The 9,001-nt window shown below is 46.4% G+C and overlaps 1 protein-coding gene across 1 annotated transcript in view; it reads left to right on the top strand.

Annotated features, from left to right (window-relative positions):
* The window catches only part of LOC111864006 (COMM domain-containing protein 4), a 71,781-nt gene that overhangs the window by 29,085 nt on the left and 33,695 nt on the right, over positions 1–9,001 (top strand). The gene's annotated exons all lie outside the window — the stretch shown is intronic.

The raw sequence follows: 9,001 nt of genomic DNA, 5'->3' as shown, positions 1-9,001 counted from the left end.
GAATATAAATATGATGACCTGGTCGTCTAGGTTGGGGTAGTCTCCAATCTGAGATGAGTCCCGCGTGACTCGGATCGGAGAATGACTGCGCTGGCAAGGGCCAACAGGAATTGTAACCAACAGACCCATCCTCTCTTCAGAGAGGACACCACACATCAACAAACCCTCAACAGTCTGAGTGCAACAAAAATCTGGTTTTGGGCGCCAGGTGAAGCTTGACACCAAGACAGGCTGGCCGACTGCCCTTCGGCCTTGACAGAATTTTGACTTTGACTTTGGCCTTTGAAGAGTTAAGCAAATTGGACCTAAGGCGCCGGCCTGCTGTGTGCCTACATCTCCTGAGTGGCCTCTTTGGGACCATTGTGCCCGGACTGGTGCTGAGGCCTATCCAGATTTTCGGGATCCGAGTGTGAGAGTAATTTTTCCCAAATTCAACCTTTCGGTCCGTAACTATTACATAGGCACATGGCCAGTTTACTCCACTCACCGCGAGTGTTATGAAGATCCTCATTATGCAGTTGTCTCCATTATCCCCCCCACACCCAAATGTTTTCCTCGGCCTCCCGCAGTCTGCTGTTCCCTTAAGGTTCACACCGCAGCTCACCCCTAATAAAGGTTGCGACTGTGAGGTGTATAAGGCCCCTTCTGCGGCGTCTGGGGCCTCAACCCTTAGCTGAGAAGGCAGAACAAACCGGAGCCATCAGACGACAAAACGTTACAAAGCATATAATTCCCAAGTTTTCACGGTAGTGTGCTTACATGGTGACACTATGGGTTACAGGTGGCTACCAGTGTATTGGATGAAGACGGTGCCTCCATCTTCAGGGCCGAACATAATGAAATGAAGATGTAGTAATATTATATATACAGGCTTATCGAAGTTTCTTTGCTAAGTGTGTATAAACCTTACTGCATCTTCTCTACACTCTCACCCTGAGCATGGAACCGGAACGTTCCTTCAAAAGGTTTCTATCCACTAATATTACGCGGCCTCACACACTTAGGAGCCAGCATTAGTTGCAGGCGCTCAAGATAGGAGACCGGTCGCTTCATACAGGCAAATGTTAAAGGACAGAGGGGTGCATTGCTTGAAGTCGCTAATGGATGGGTGGGTTCCACGCATGGAGACCCTCGCGATCAGCTGAGCGACTGTACGCTCTTAAAGACACGCTTTCCGCTGCCCGGTTCGACTTGCTAACACCGCACCAATCAGGTCACTCCGACGGAACTGCATGACTTCCGCTGCTCTTAGTTCTTTAACAGCAAACAGATTCGCCGTAATGTTAGGCAACTTCTCCTGCACTACTGCCGTGCGTGTTGTCTGCCTACAGGCGGTTCTGTTGCAAATCTCGCGTCTTTAAATTTCGAAAAAGCGATCCAAGTACAGTGGTAACTATATGTACCACCTTCTGTACAGTTCAGAAGCTGCGTATTTTGTCCGCAGAATATATTTATATGTTCCGTATGGTTCTCACAATAAACAGCGACTGTTTCCCTGAACAGCATTAACCGGTTGGGCCTTGTAGTGGGGACGTAATGTGCCCAGACATTCCTTGATGACTGTGTGTGTATGTATGTGTACTCCGATGTGAACTTTTGAATGCCTGAACCAATCTTTATGAAATTCTGTATGTATATCATGGCAGCTGAGCCAAACTCAGTAGAATATTTCATAATTCCCTCCCATCAGTCTGTGTGTCTGTATGCATATCCTTCCTACATTGTTAGGCAACGGTTCACTAAACACGTTCCCGCGATAACGAAGAATTGTTGGAGGTGTCATTTTCTATTAGGCCCTAGCGGCCTCCGTAGTCTAGAGGTAACGTTCCCACCTCATTACTCGTAGTACGCGGGTTCAAATACCCGGCGGAGGTCGTCGAATTTTTAAGGGCGGAAAAATTCAGGGAATAAGTCATCCAGGAGGGACTTTAAGCTGTGTGTACCGTGTCGTAACTTTACGGCACGTAAAAGAACCTCATATCCCCAAAGGGGATCACTGAGCCAAATTCGAGGACGTTTCCCGCCCAACAATAGTCTCTAAGGCCTCTGATAGATGGGGCAAGCATTATAGACACCGCTAAGGAAGTGGCCGAACTCGCTTGCTCGGCGGGACTGATGGTACGCACCATTTATCTGTAGGGTATAGAGACTGGTAGAATATCATAGAGGGAAGCACAATAGATCAAACTGGTCGCGGTGCATGGGGAAACCCACCCTCTCTAAATAACTAACTAATAACTGTTAGGCCCTTGTATCGAAAAAAAATAAGCGTTTAGTTCTTCCCAGAATTTCTTGATATTTTCGATAATGCCAACTTGTCATCTTTAAATACGGGAGATACGTGACTCAGAAAAAGGCGAGGCGTGAGGAGAAAAACGAAAAGTTCTTTAAGTGCATGCAGGACTACTTAATGCTTCAGTTGGGAAGTGTCCGTTTGAAAATAAACAGAAAAATGTTGACAAGTTCGATCTGTATTTAGGTTTTCCGCAGATAATGCAGATAATGTTTGCTAACACGAAGATTGCTCCGTAGGATTTCCCTGCCCACACCCCAACTTCTCCCCGCAAGCGCGTTATCCTCTTGGCTTCCTCGCTTCTGTGGGAGACCCAGTTCAATCTGGCACTGAATTTCTGTCTTCTCTTTCCCATGAAACCGAAATTTCGGCAAGCCGATTTATGTACTTGCCACTTGATTTCACGCTGACTTCTTGTTCGGCTTATTATTCGACCCTGAAGATGGAGGCGACATGTTCTTCCGTAACGTCGATGACTTTCAACGGACTACCCGGAGTTAAATCCCAGACGGTTAAATTCTTCGTGAAGATTACTGTGTTCTGAGACATGGCACCGTGCAGACTGGTAGATTCTTACCGACATTTGTTGTGTTCTTGAACCCTGAAGATGGAGGCGTCAGGTTTGTATGGAGCATTGTAACATATCTACTAAATTAAACGGCGTCACACCGCAGATTACTGCATTTTTTCAACAAGTTGAATGTAAGGCCCTGTGAATGCAACGACGACGCTCTTGTGTTCACTAAAGGGCGGGGAAACGGTTGATGCAGCGACCAACTACCAGCTGCTGAAGAATGGCTCTGCTGCATCGAGCTGTTTTTGTAAGTTTCAGTTAGTTTGATCTGTGTGAAAGGGGTGGGCTGGTTCTCTGTTGCCTCTAGTTCTCTCTCTGCGGGAATATTGCCCCTTATTGGGCAAAATATTGCATTCTTTTGTTGAGCAAGTTACTGCTGCTTCTGCGGAAATGACGAATTAGGTTGTCGTGAGGCACAGCATGATCAAGAAGCATCTACCAATAAGGTACTGAACTCCGACAAAATATCGCACTCAAAAGTTTGCAGGCATCTATCCCTTCAAAGCACAGTGCTGCCTCCTGCTTTAACACGATGTGACATCACAACTGAAAGAAACTGTACGTTGCTAGGTTACGGCACAGTAAACACGCGATTGTAGACTCCGTTGCTACTAGGTTCCGTGAGTACTCGGTTTATTCTGTACATGCAGCAGAACCCTTGGTTCCTAGTGCTGTCAAAGAATTTATCAAGAAATTCTGAGAAGAACTAATTGCCTACTTTCCTCTGATACAACAAGCGCACCGAAAAAAAACGCCTCTAAAAATTCTTCGTTGTCGCGGGAACGTTTTTACCGATCCGTTGCCTAGCAACAAAAAGGGGGATACACATATAGGCACACAGACTGCAAGGTGACTGCATAAACCTACTTTAGGAAAGTAAAGTAAAAAAAGTAAAAGTAAACCTATCCCTGTAACAGGCCGTGAAGGCCCATATGGTTGTGAGACGTAGAGGGTCCCACATTATCTAGACAATCGGCTCACAGATGGCGGTAAGGTTGTCAGCCTTACGCGACGGCTGCACTTTACTTCCCAGGAAAATTATTTATTTTATTCCTGGTAAGGCTAAATATCGCTGCGAAAACACTGGATAGACTTCCTCGATTATGGTACCTCGAGAATGAAGTCGATTGTTGCTCGGTACCCCATCTGTGTTTGCTGAATAGGAATTAAAATAAAATCCATCCGACCGATAAAGCCGGTTTCGACGAAATCGACATTTCGCGCGTCTATGCAATTTTGTTTACGGAGATGTCTCCGTGAAGTACTGGAATTCAGTCAAAGACTCTGAGGCTTTCGCGATAAAGTCCCGGACCGCCACAAACAAGGCGGTATACAGACAGAGAGACCACATTCCAGGAGCCACTCTTTCGGCTGAAAACGTGTAAATCCGTGTAAAAATCTGGAGATAAATTTCTGTGCGGTCGCGGCAGTTTCTCAGCCTACGTGGATCTGTATGCTCGCTGGAGCCTGCAGTAGCGACCAGACACTCTTTGTACCCGGAATGAGGAAAGCGAGATATCTCGAAATATGTGTTTGCGCGATTCCCGCCTGGCGGCGCTATTTCGGCTGGCCAAGACGCCTGGAGCCTGTGGTACGATCCGGAAATGTCCCTTTCGACCTTATCATTGAAATGTCCGGTATGCCAGCCAAACACCAGCACAGTCACTGCTTGTATCTGTTGGAAGGTTGTTCTAACGTTTCGGCTTTCATTACAGTTGCAATTTTCAGGGAAAATCAGAAAGAAAGCGAAAGTGAGAGAGCACCAATACCCCACCACTATTTCCACAGTGAGACATATTCGTTGGGCCACATCCTCGTTCACCTTCCTTTCACCTGAAGATGGCAACTGTATTCTATACCGAAATGTTGGAACAACTTTAACGTACAAGCTGGCTTAATTCCGAGGCCGAAATTACGTATGTAACAGAATCGGTTACGCACGTGACACTTCACTTAAGTCAGCTTATCTCGATTATAATCGATTACTCTGGAGTCTGTTTTGTACAGGAAACTTCGCATTGGATTTCTCAAAGCTCATCTGAACTAGATTTTCTGTGCTGCAGGCCCATACTGTGGAGCCGAGACAGTTCACTCTATAATGTTTAGCTTACACAGTAGACAGCTGAGGAACCGGGGGCTTATTACCCGGAAACAAAGCGGTCGGGACGTGAAGCTGACCACTACCCTTCATCTAGTGTCGAGGTTAAAAATGCGTGGAGCTGCACCTCCACTCCCCATGCATCTTTATGAAGTGATTTTTATTTAAGGACAGAAACAAATTTATATTAACATTCCCAGGCCTATTTGACTTTATTGGTTTAATCCCCACCCATGGCCCTAAGTTCTGTCAAGTTTACCGAATTGGTGAATTGGGGGTGACAGCGGAATCCACAACTGGGCCGAATTAAATTAATTTTCGTCTCTCCGAACTTTTGCACGATATTTGCCGCGCTGAAGCAGGGACAGGCTGACCTCTGACCCGGGCAGCGTTGTGTGACGTTCCCAGGCGCCTGGGCGTCACCCCGGGCCAATTCCGATTGTTACGGCGTTGCCATAGCGACGCCCCCGGCACATATGGGGACTACGATGATTTATAAACGACATATTGAAAGGGTTCCGGAAGGAAGCGGCCTTATACTATCCCGAGATTTGTCAGGACTCATTAAGATGACCCACCAAAGACCCTGAGTGAGGATAGATGGTTCGCTGACAGAGAATCGAACCAAGCACAAGTCTAGAACGTTATCGCTATGCTAACCTGCTCCGTCCCTCTACTTCGTGTTCTACACATGCGTGCAATAAATTCTATTAATGTAAGTACTGCAGAAAATTACAAGAAGGATAGCTGAGAGCGATCAAAGAAAGAACGGGGTGCTCAGGGTTTGTGGACGTGAAAGGGGGTGTGCTACATCCGGAGCTGTGTGATCTTTACCCTTCACTGAATACTAATAAGAACAGATGAATGGCGATGAGATTGGTTGAGCACGTAACACAAATTTTCCCATTATTTTGCCTTTTCACCTACTCTTCTTCTGTTCTTTCTCTGTGTCAAAAGGTTTAGTGCACGTCGACCAATTTATAGGGGTGTGAGGACAAACAGGTTATGTCATCACTGCAAATAAAATTGCCCCTCTGTGCTGGCAAGTTCAGTAACCCCCTTTACTCAGTCGTCACTCTGTCGTTTGTTTCCATCAGCTGAACGTGATCCTGCCAGGGCTGATTGACTGAGATTTTTCGTGATTTTCTTCAGTCCGTCAATACAGATTCCAGGTTTGGGTCACGATCGCTTCCTTCCAAATCCTTGCCTATTCATCTATTATCCTACCCCTCGACCCGATGCAGTCTCTATGGGTAGTGACGACGCCGGAAAGACCCCCCGCCCCGAACATACATGGCAGAAAACGGAGTAGCAAAGCGGCACGGCGCTGTTTGTAGGAATGTGGAAACGCGACGCCGTGTAGGGACCACACGGAGCTGTAATCAGAGTCGGTCTGTTGCAATTATTTCCGGCCGTTTGGACTATAGAGTGGGGGTACGGGCCCCCTTTGCTGCTGGAGCTCTCCTTGCGTGCCCCCCTTCATGATCACAAGACGATATTCAGTAACAAAGACGGTGAGGAGTTCTGTCTACAGCGACCTCTGTCTGATCTAGCGCAGGTTTCCCCTTCGCTTGCTGGTTATTTGTTGCCGGGTTCTTGATCGGCTCTCTTCTAATCTGAAAACGTGGGCGAACCCCTACCAGGCTACAAGCCGTCACATCTCGGAAGTCAGTATTCTTTGTAATCAACGGTTTTCGAACCAAGGTACAGCAATATAGAATCTGGCATTGTAAATTTCATGATCCATGCTGTACATGTTTGTCTTTGATTTTCTGTCGGAATTAATTTTCGTGTTGTAAGATGTTGCTACCTGATTTCGTGACATTTCTTATTTCGTGCTGTTACCGTCTAAACTGGCAACGAAATTCGGAATTTCGGCCCTCAGTTGTGTTATCATTTCTCCGTAGACTATAATCACTTCCGAGAACATCAATTCCCACTTCCTGTCCTAAGTAACCAATATTGAGACGAACTAATAGACGTGACCTCGTCCCGGAATGCAGAACAAACTTTATTTCCGGACATATTGCAAAATTCAGGATCGTGGAGACAGTAGTAAAAAAACGAAATAATTGGATGTGAGCCCTTCACAGCGCTGACTGTGAAGATTTATGTTTTCTGGGGTACTGCCCCATCCAGTCCAACGACTAAGTCCCTGCATGGCGTTACATTGCAACAAACGGAACCTCATTACAACTGGAACAATCTGCGTGACGCCTTCCCTTCCTCTTCATCTCTGCCGCCTGGAAACTCAACAGAGCTGCAGGTTCGCCCATTCTGTACGCAGATGGTTTCTCTCGGGCTAGCGGGAAAACTGGAGCTAAAAATTGGAAACTGCCTGAGAACAGGACATTGAGGAAAATATTTTGACCAAAATAGGAAAAGGAACCTGGGCAAAAATTTCGCAAGGGGCAGCTACAGAATTTAAACTCTTCTTCTTATAACAGGAAAATGAGATGGGCCGGCCATGTAGCACACATGGCTAAGAACATATGCGTACGATGTTTTAATAAGAAAATACTATGGAAGGAGAACAGTCAGGAAGATCTAAAGCAAAAAAAAAAACGGTGCGAGTGTGGGGGCTGGATTCAGCTGGCTCATGATGGGCTCCAGTGATGATGGTTTCATAACAAGTGGGAAATGCCTTGACCAACTAACAACTATCAGCTTCTGAAACCCAGTCCTCCATGACAGGAGATGTCATTTATTAGGTTCGGCATCAGAAAGTGATCCAAGGCGACTTGTCGGGGGTATACCGAGTCACGTAAACGTGTGCTGCGCTTTAGAGCGCGAACTGCAGAGAAAACATGGCACTGAAAATCGATGCTTGTTCCGTAACGTGTAGTTAGATTTTTCGCGTCGGTAGCTGCCAGTTGTTCGGAAAGAGGACGGCGACGCCAGGACGTCCGTTGCGCGCAATTGGAGAGCAGTCAGCGAGTCTCATATCGCCATTTAGGGTTGCCCATGTCTTTCAGCATAGAAATGCCAAACATCGCAAAAATCGTATACAGTTTCCTTGCTTCCGTGTTCAATTCTGTGCGCTTTCCAGTGATGCTGGCCATTAGTTCTGGAGCAGAAACTTCCGTATAGAGGAACGGATCGCAGTCAAATGCGGTATCTACCGAAAGTATTAAGTTGAATATTGACAACTTCAAACTGTTTGCAATGTCAGCCTGCCTGCACAGTCGCTGCTGGCTTCTGGGATGTAACGCCGTATATATTTGTACATGCCTAGAAAAGTACACGGCGTCATGTCGCAAAACAACGCAGTCGTCATATGACCGTGGTGAGAGCCTCAATTTCCATGACGAAGATTTTTCATACATTTTACCTGTTGTTTTGCCTGGTTCCGAAATGAAAAACACTGTCATTTGGGATATGATGTTGCGTAGCCTGGTAGAAGATTATTACGTTTCGAAGGAACTTACTGCCTCCAGCTTCAGGTTTGAAGGGTAATCCACTCAAGCAAGAAGCACGCAGCGGAGGCTCTGCATAGGCTTATTCTTCAACCATGAAGAAGGTGGATTATACGTTCCTCCGAAACGTCGTTGAACTTGAATCAGACAACAGCGTCAATCTCATTAGACAGCAGTCTTCGTAGTCAGAGCTGTCGGATCCTTGAATTAAGTGAGAAGTTTAGAAAATTACACGACGAGGAACTCTGTGATGAATGCAATTCGCACATAATGTTACGGCCGAAGTTGCGAAAGACTTTACGATCGGCTATGTGCGCCAGGTGACTTCCGATTCAGCACTTGTATATTCCAGATGAGCCGTTTTCATGACAATTCTCTAGTCAGGTTCGAACTCCACGTCCATCGGATGCAGACCTCACGTGAAAGCTTCCAGACTGATTCCAGGGTCCAATAAAATAAAAATGGAACCCCGAAACATTGAATCATTTCTCTCGTCGTGTGTTTACATAGGCCTCGGACGCTTCAGCGCCACTGTTTTTTGTTTTCGCCGCAATATTTTCTGTGAAATCACACGGCCCCATTCTTGTTTCAATGAGTCTGATTGTCCTGGGGGGGGGGGG

The sequence above is a fragment of the Cryptotermes secundus genome, unplaced genomic scaffold (assembly GCF_002891405.2).
Source record: "Cryptotermes secundus unplaced genomic scaffold, Csec_1.0 scaffold279, whole genome shotgun sequence".
NCBI lineage: Eukaryota > Metazoa > Arthropoda > Insecta > Blattodea > Kalotermitidae > Cryptotermes > Cryptotermes secundus.
Note: the sequence above shows the minus strand (reverse complement) of the source record. Positions and strands in the feature narration are given on the sequence as shown.